General features: G+C 36.1%; 1 long non-coding RNA gene across 3 annotated transcripts; it reads left to right on the top strand.

The window, feature by feature from the left end:
• The first annotated feature begins 152 nt into the window (after nt 1-152).
• On the top strand, nt 153-2,775 carry LOC132183628 (uncharacterized). 3 transcript variants are annotated; one of them, XR_009440496.1, is made up of 3 exons: nt 153-428; nt 857-1,030; nt 2,537-2,775. It is a non-coding gene; the product is annotated as an uncharacterized LOC132183628 (long non-coding RNA). The 3 variants fall into 3 exon arrangements; XR_009440495.1 differs by having other exon boundaries at nt 2,498-2,775; XR_009440494.1 differs by lacking the exon at nt 2,537-2,775 and having other exon boundaries at nt 857-1,183.
• The last annotated feature ends 6,305 nt before the right edge of the window (nt 2,776-9,080 follow it).

The raw sequence follows: 9,080 nt of genomic DNA, 5'->3' as shown, positions 1-9,080 counted from the left end.
CTTATTAATGTTATAGAATTTCAAATTTACTTTACATTTCAAATTAAAATTATTTTGAAAAAATTAAAGTCATTAGTGGCGACCTATTTTGTACAAATAGCAATGACTCTTAAGTGTCGGCGGTGATGAGGGGTCAATAACAATGACTCTAGGGTGCAAAAAATAAAGCGTCATCAAGTGGTGCGGTTTTTGAGATTTTCGGACGAAAAATTTCAAAAACCGTGTTTTATTTTTCCACAAACCCTCAAAATACCAAAATCCCTAAGACCCGCTCGCACTCACCTCCCTCACCACTCTCACTCTCGATCTCTCTCCCTCAAAAACACCCCCTCTCACTCGATACCAGGTTCATCGAGAAGCCCCTCCTCTCATGGTCCGCTTCCGATGTCGAAGAGTTTATTGCTTGAAGCCTTGTTCACGGACCCACTGTAACTCTCTCTCTGTCTTGCTCTTTTTTATTTTGGGATTTTACGTTTCGGCTTGTCTTTGATTTGGCGTTTTGTTTCACTTTGTGGATTCCACTTTTTTTTTTCTTTGTTTCTTCCGCTATTCATCTTTTTTTTTGGTTATTTAGATTGTTTTTGCATTTTGTTCTGGGATGTTCATCTGGAAATTGCTTATTTGATTCTGGGTTTGATTTGTTTTTCACATTCTTAATCTGTTTTCTATTCTTTTTATTCTTTTTTTTTTATTTTTTAATTATCTCTGATTTATTTTGGCTCTGAGTAGAGATTATTCTGGTGGGTAGGTCTTATTTTTGGTTTTTTCCTTTTCATTTTATGCTTTACATTTTTTTCCCCATGTCATACGTCCTTGTCCATAACTGATTGTGATAGATAGCTTTGTGTATATGTAGTGATCTTTATTGGGCATTTTGTGGGAGATTTTCGGAATGGGCATTGCAGTAATGGAAGAAGATGAAGGAGGGACAGGCAATGAGACGGAGAGCGTGAGATGGAGTAATCGTGACAGAGAGAGATGGAGGCAGCACCCAACTCCGGCGTTTTGAGCCCAGAAACCATCCTTGTAGGTGAAATTCTATTTCCTTAAGATTTTGGTATGTGAATTTTGGTTGGGTTTTTCAATGGATTTGTAGATTTAATTGTATAAATACCTGATTGGGTTAGGTACTTTGATTGTTTTGATTTTGATTGGCGGAGGATGGGTTTTCTGGTTTGATTTTTATGGGTGTTCTGTTTGTTGGGTTTCTCTTTGAGGTGGTTTGGCCGATTAGTTTGGTCTCGCCCATTTGGGGCATTCTAGCATTCCAAATCTGTTTTCGTTTCATTTGGGTTTGAGTCATTTTGGGCTCTTCTAATTAAGGGTTGGGTCTGCTCTAACGGGTGTTGTTGAATTTTGATTGTTCGATTGGTTTTTCTTTCTGTGTGGGGTTTTTGTTTTGGGTGGGTTTTGATTGTGAGTGTTATTTGGTGCATTTTGATGTTCTTGGGTATGGAGGAATAGGCTAAACCAGCTTTGAGTGGTAGTGATTGGTGGAATGTGATGCTTCTGAGATATGGGAGTTAGCTTAGGGATTTGCGAGATGGGATTAGGTCCAGATGCTATTGAGGTTGGGGCTTGGGACGTGGAAAAATCGAAGGGAAGGAAGAAGAAAGATGGAGAAGCTGAGGGGACAGGATGTTTGATTAAGTTTAGGTTCATTGGGAGCTGCATGACTTTATTAAGTGCACAATGACCTTTTTCTGTTAATACTGTTAGTTGATACCATTAATATAGCTAGTAGATACTTGTGAGTTTGGTGATATCTTACTTCTATTTTCCCTTTCTTTTCCTGTTGTTTAATTGCTGAAAGGGCTTGCTGTTTCTGTTTGGGTGTTGGAAAACGAAGTAGATTGTTGTTATAATTTCTGTGATTCTCTTTTGGGTATAAATCATTGGGATTGGCCGTGATTATTGATATATATATATATATATATAAAACAAAAACAAAAGTCAAATATATATATATGCACCCAGTTACCCGGTTATAACCGGGTGCCAAAAACTAGAATCGAAACCTGGGTACTCGGTTACCTGGTTTTCCAACCGATTTCAAAACCGGTTCCCCGGTTTCTTTGTTTCGGTTCCAGTTTCTCAGTTTTTTTTTAGACGCCTAATATACACGTAGTTAGTTACAGATAGTGGATATGGGCGGTTAATATCTTCCCACATATACACCCTACTCTCACCTTCCACAGCCATTTCCTCACCTTCATATATTGCTTTTAAAACTATAATTGAATTAATGTAAAATACCTAAAAAAAAAAAAAAATGCAATTGCCCATTTTAATTATTACTTTTTTTATATGAATAATTTGTGATGAGCCTTTATTAGATTTTAATCCAATGGTGCCTATGCGTGGAGAAATGAATGTGAGGAAGTGAGAGTGAGTAAAACCCACTCCAACAAATTATCTATTATCTTTCTCTACTTTTTTTTTTTTTTTTTTTTTTTTTTAAATATTATTATTTTTTCTTAATTATATTTTTGCCTAGACTTTTATCAAAAACCAGATTATCAAACACCATGGTCAGGGTGGAGGAGAACACAGACCTGCTCTGGACTTCCAACACTTTTATCAAACTGGAAATTCTGTAGAGAACAGATCCATTCCAGTGCGGAACGGAAATTCTTACATTTGTCCCTCTTCAATTTGGGTCACTTTAGGGTTTGTCTTGTTGCAATGGATAATAGTTTTTTCTCGATGATTGTGTATGTGATGCTGTTACCACCTCAGCCTTTGCTGGAATAGGATCATCTTCAATTTATTTTAGACTGAAAAATATTTAGTTAATGGCCAATATCTCTCTTGAGAGATCTTAGGGCCATAAATGGGATATCTATCCTATTAATATAAATAATTATAAAATATTATTTATACTTTAAAAATTAAAAAATTAATTTTTTTGTTTAAAAAAACTAAGGAGTGGCCAACCACCCCTGTTGGCTTGGGGGTGGCTTCGGCCACCCCATGGCCCAGACCACCCCCAATGGCCAAACTAAAAAACAAAAAATTTCGTTTGGCCCTTGGGGGTGGTTGGACCACCCCCGCTGGGCCATGAAGCCACCCTAGACTAATCTACAGGGTAAAATAAATGAAAACAAAAAAAAAAAAAAAATTGTTCGGCTGTTGGGGGTGGTCCGGCCACCCCCTATGGCCAAGATGGGTGCCACTCCTTATTTTTTTTATTATTTGATTTATTATTATTTTTTTATCTTAAATAATATCTTATTATTATTTTTTGTTAGTAGAACATGTGTCCCATTTGTGGCTTTTAGATTTCTAAAAAGAAATTTCAGCAATGAACTGGATACCCTCCCGTCCATTATGAACCGGAGAGAATCCTATTCCACCTTTACGGTGCGCACCCTCTTTTCGGTCTCTCCTTTAATGGCGGATGCAGAAGGAGAAAAAAAAGGGATGGGAGATGGGGCAAGAAGCAATAGAAGTGTAGACAATACAACGGAAATGTAAAGGTGAGAAGGAATAAAATATTCGTATATTGTACTACAGTAATTCTTAAGATGTTGCGAATTACTGTAGCTAAAAGTCTATTTTGCATTATGAGAGCATAATCTGTTCGACGTGAAAAATGATTCAAATTAGCTAAATATAGTTAATATTGAACCTTTTGCCAACCTGCAGATGCTCTTTAGAGGTTGGTGACCACTCCCATACAATTGGATCAACCCCAAACGAGTTGTAGGGGTGGCTAATTACTCTAAAATAACTCATGAAATATTGACAATTGGATCAGTCCAAGTCTATTTGGGTGTTGAAACCACCTTCAAACATCTCATGAGATGACTAGGTCATTCCCCGTGTTTTAAGGTTAGCTGATCAATTCTAAAATAGCTAATCGAGTTGTTCTAATCATCTAAAAATAGTTTAGGGTGGTTTGATTACTCCTAAAACAACTAATTGAATAGTCAAATCACTCAATGGCAGAATAATTGAAAAGGTGAAGGGGGTTACATCTTTATTTTTATGCTAGGATTAATGATGTGTCATAACCTTGATTTTTTATTTAGAAGTGCTGTTACCGTGCACAACAATAATGAATGATATAGAATTCAAAAAGAGAGTCAAGACACAGATTTATATGGTTCGGCAATGTGCTTATATCCACAGGAGAGAGTGCGGCTATATTTTACCATTTAATGATTTATCGTTACAACATAACATATTTATAGAAAATTCTTAATTATAAATATTTTGGGAAATCCTAGAATACCCCCTACAACTTATTTGTCATCAAGCCCACATAAGCTAATTACACCCAATGGACAGTAGTAGAATATAAGCCACTGGTTCCAACAAAAAGAAATGGACTTGGATTTGGATTTAGATAATTGTAGACGCTTGCAATTTCTAAGAATTACATGTCATCTCAATATATGATGAATGACCAACTTTTTCTGCTTTTTCCATGTAGATGGAATTCAATTTTTTTTTTTTCTCCCTTTAAATTTGAAGTCAGTTTTTAAATTTTGATTCGATATCTATAAAAATATTTTAAACAATATATTTGTTTCATCAGAATATATAATAATTGTACTTACAAAAATTAAGAATATATATTAAGTGTCAAGCTTTAAGTCGGAGAAAACAAATTTACGAAGGACTGACTTAAATAAAGTGTAAAGTGGCTTAACCTCACAGTGGTTTGCCACCAAATATTCCCATGTGGTTTGGTCTGGGGAGGATGATTAATGTCGCTCACACTTCTACTTTGATTCTCACATTCCAACTTCTTGATGTAGTTTTCAAAATTACCAATTAGAGAATAAGAGTATGGGATTTGAATCTCTACAAATGCGATGTTAAGCGGACGACACTAATGCCCATTAGTCCTTATTCACCGGCTTCTTACTATTAGGTTGTAGCTTTACCCGTCTTGAGACTATGTCCTCATAGACAATAAAATTAGGTTATAGTTCAATCGTCTTAAGGGATCGATACACATTGTAGCCATTTCTAGGGTCCTCTTATCACGTGCCCACTCAACTTGTCTTGAGACTATATTCTTGATGGAGCTAAAAGTTAAGTTGTGGTTCTACCCGTCTTGAAGGAGCGTTACTCATTTTAGACCTTTTGAGGTTATCCTATTGTGTGCCCCCACCAAAATTTACAGAATGTCTACTTATTTTATGAAGCTCTTCCCACCCATCCACAACTCCCACAAAATCAAGCTCACCAACGCAACCCCCTCCTCCCAAATATTGAGTTTATTCTCTTGAATGTTGATTCCAAGGCCAAGATTGGGCATTTTGATTTAGCAAGATCAACGGTAGAGGATTTCGTGGGATGGTGACAGATTTGATTTCTACTATTAGGCTCCGTAAAATGTTTTTCATCGAAAAATGTTTTCAGCAAAAAATAATTTCTTAGAAACATTTTACAGTGTTTGGTGCGTACGGTAAATCACAATTTTTTTAAATATTGAGGGTAAGATTGCAAAGTGCTTAACCATTAAAGGGTAAGTGAAGTTTTTCCTAAATTTTTTAGATTTTATTTTTTCTTAATATAACTATGTATTTAAGTGAAAAAAAAATTAAAAAAATACCTGAATCTCATTAAGGATGACAGAAAATGAGTAGGCAAAGGCTATGTCACCTAGAGCCTGGAAACTCCTCCATAACTTTTGGGTTTGAGCCACTGTACTTCCAATGCTTATTCCGTGGCTACCCCTAAAACTTCTGTACGAAAAATATATATAATTTGTGACATTTCGTACAAGTCAAATACTGAAAATCATTTTTTGATGTCTGGTCTTGGCGAAGTTCAGGGCGGGTCCCAATCAAGTCTTCAGCGGGGTCTTGGGGGGGTCAAGGGCAGGTCCCAACGCGGTCCTTGTCGGGTCCCGGCAAGGTCTTAAGTGGGTGTTGTCGAGGTCCAGGGTGGGTCCTAGTTGGGTTCTAACTGGGTTTGTCGATTTAAAAATTAGATGTTTAAATTCAAAAAATGGTTGATGGTTTCCAAAAAAGGACTATTATTTTACGTTGTACCAAACACTCGAAAATACGGAAAATATTTTCAAGAAATCATTTTATGCCGAAACAAATGAAGCCTATGAGTTTTTCTTTTTCATGTTTCGATGTAGCTTATAATTTTTGGTTTGGGTGGTGTGCGGTAGCAGTGGTGCCAAGATTTTAATTAACAGAGAGTAAGATTAAAACAATCTTTTTTCATCTCTACCATCTTTTTCAGTGAACTATCCAATTTGTTTGAGTATTGCGTATTTGTCACTAAAACACGTGTCAAGGATTTATGTTTCAAGCTGGTTATCAAAGGTAATAAGTTGAACTACTGAAAAAACTATTTAGATACAACCAAGCTAGCAGAATTAATATTTCCTTATTAAAAGAAGCAAATGAGTTATCTGCATTCAAGCACATAATTCAAAGTATTAATTCAGAATTTTCCTAAACAAATGGACTATAAGTTTTTTGAGTTGCATGGCTATAGTATAATAAAGCTATATACGATAATGATGTGAATTTCTCATGCTTTGAGCTTTTTGTCGTGACCACAGTTGGTAAAAATCATTTAGCTAAAAATAAGAAATTTTTATTTTTCAAAGGTGGGCAAGAGAGGAAAGAATACATTGGGTAAATAAAATTTAGATGAGCCACTAGAGGCATTTGCCCCCTCCCAACCCGGGTGATGGTGTTGACAATAGGATGCAATAACTTTAAGTCAAGTTTTCAGCTAGGAACCAATAATTTAACCTCATTTTCGAGGTCTGAATCAATAGAAATCAATCATTTTGTATTGAGTTTGTATCGAATTTGCACGTTATGTCAAAAATCATTAATCTTATTGACAACCACTAAATTTAGAACCATTAACACTTTTTTCACAATAGCCAAGAAGAAGAAAGAAATGGTTTGGAGCCAAAGACCCATCCTCTGTATCTCTCGGCCTTCACATGGCACCCAATATATTGTTACCTTCACTCAATTCATAGCCAACTAAATAATTATATCCTCATCTTCAAGGGGTGGTTCAATCGATTGAAATTTACGTCTTATAAAATAAAGGTCATTAGATCAAATCTCCAAAAAAAAAAAACAAAAAAAATCATACGCTCTCTCCAACCCTAACCAACTAGCCAAGGCCACATCTCAAAGCCCCTCTAAACTTCACGATAATCTCATATAAATGCATCCCAAGGCCTCACTAACAATTCTCAAGAAACTAGGAATTGGATTACAGAGATTCTGTAATTAACTTGAAATTAGGAGGGACTAGCTTGTTGGAATTTGCTAAATTTTTTTGGGAGCTTTTTTGTACTCCTTTTTTTGTTTTCTCCTCTTCGAGGCATATATATAATGAGCAAGGCCTCCCCCTTATGAAAAATAAAATTGACTACGAATATGCTCTTACAAATCTCATTGTGTTCATTATCTTGCTTAAGCAACACACGTTTTCACAAAATTGAGTTCATAGTGGATTAAAATGTATTTCATGAGAATTATAAAGATACATATTTGATACATATAAAATAATTGTGCAATGCGAGAAATATAACAACAAATATTTATATGAGTTTGTACTCACTGGTGTTGTAAGGCTCTCCAAATATTCATCTAGGTGTTCTACACTCTCCAAATCTAAGAAAAGACCTATCATCAATACTAAATTTGAGCTAAAACGGGTCCTAGACCTAAAAATGTTCAACTAGAGTTCCTTCCTACCCTTCGAACGTTCGGACAAGTTAAGTCAAACGTTTGGCTAGAGAGGTGCGAACGTTCGCTTCTGCACAGAAAACTCATTTCGAACTAAACAACCTTCTAACAACTTCTAAGCAAGTCTTGAGGTCATAACAAGATTCTTAACATATTCTTATACCAAAATAATATCTCTATGCTGAACAAAATATGTCCAACAAGAATGAAATTCTAACCCATGTTTAAACTAAGATTAAAATCTAGAACAAAAACATAAGCCCAAAATGAACAACCAAGCTATGGAAAACACTTATCCAGAATAAAAACTAGATAAATAACAAACTAAGTCAAGAAGGTTACTTCTCTAGAACAATGATCTTCAAGAAACCTTCATTCTTCCTCTCAAAACTCACAAAATACTTAAGTAGAGTTTTTATAGGGCTCAAAGGGTGGAATGAGTCTTAGAAAGGGCGTGAGAAGGGGTATTTATAGGGTTGGGAAAAGTTAAGGGCGCTGCTCTTACAACCTACAGGTCATCAAACGTTCGGTGGTTGCACAATAATTCAGGGGTTGCCCGGCGTACGTTCTATCACTACCTAGTGGGTCAAATTTTAGTCAACGAACGTTCAGTGGTCCTCCCCGTGAAAGTTCGATGTACTATTACTCGATGGGTCTAGGGTGGCAGAGCGAACGTTCGATGGTCCCCCTGCGAACGTTCAGAGAATACCCAAAATACCAAAATCTTCTTGCCAACGAACCCTAATGAATCATGAAATCTTGCTAACCCCTCAACTAAACAAATCATACTCTTTTCTTCTAGACAACACCAAGAATAACTTCAAGAGGAGGGAATATCTATACTAGATCTTTCCTCCTTCCCTTTCACGGTAGCAGTGCTCGGTGTCTTCTCTGTAGTCTCATTCGGTCTTCATTTCTGGGGGGTTGTTTTAGATCTAGTTTGTAGATCTGGATCTAGATCCAAATCTAGTCTCTTCAACCTTAGATCTGATCGTTTTCTTCGGCCAAGGTTTGTTTTCCAAAGGGATGTCTATGATGTCGTGCTCCTCCGCTACTACTTGTGGGGTGTTTTGTTTTTTGTTTTTTATTTTATTTGTCTTGTCCTTAGGGTTGAGGATGAATTTGTTGTCATGGCCTTCGGGTTGAAGATGAAGTAGATCGGTATGAAGGCTTAACTCTTTCGGCCGGATTTTTAGTTTCTATTGTTTTTTATTTTTGTTTCTGTATTTGGGCTATCCGTGTCCTAGATCTAGTATGCACGAAGCAGATTTGTTTCTTAAATGTAATTGTACATAGGTTAGCGGAAGCTTGAAGTCATTTTTATGACTTTGTAACCTTCATAGTTGGGTATGATTTTTCAGAACTGTATGCTCTTGAAATTTCATC

Source organism: Corylus avellana, chromosome ca6, assembly GCF_901000735.1.
Source record: "Corylus avellana chromosome ca6, CavTom2PMs-1.0".
Taxonomy (NCBI): domain Eukaryota; kingdom Viridiplantae; phylum Streptophyta; class Magnoliopsida; order Fagales; family Betulaceae; genus Corylus; species Corylus avellana.
Note: the sequence above shows the minus strand (reverse complement) of the source record. Positions and strands in the feature narration are given on the sequence as shown.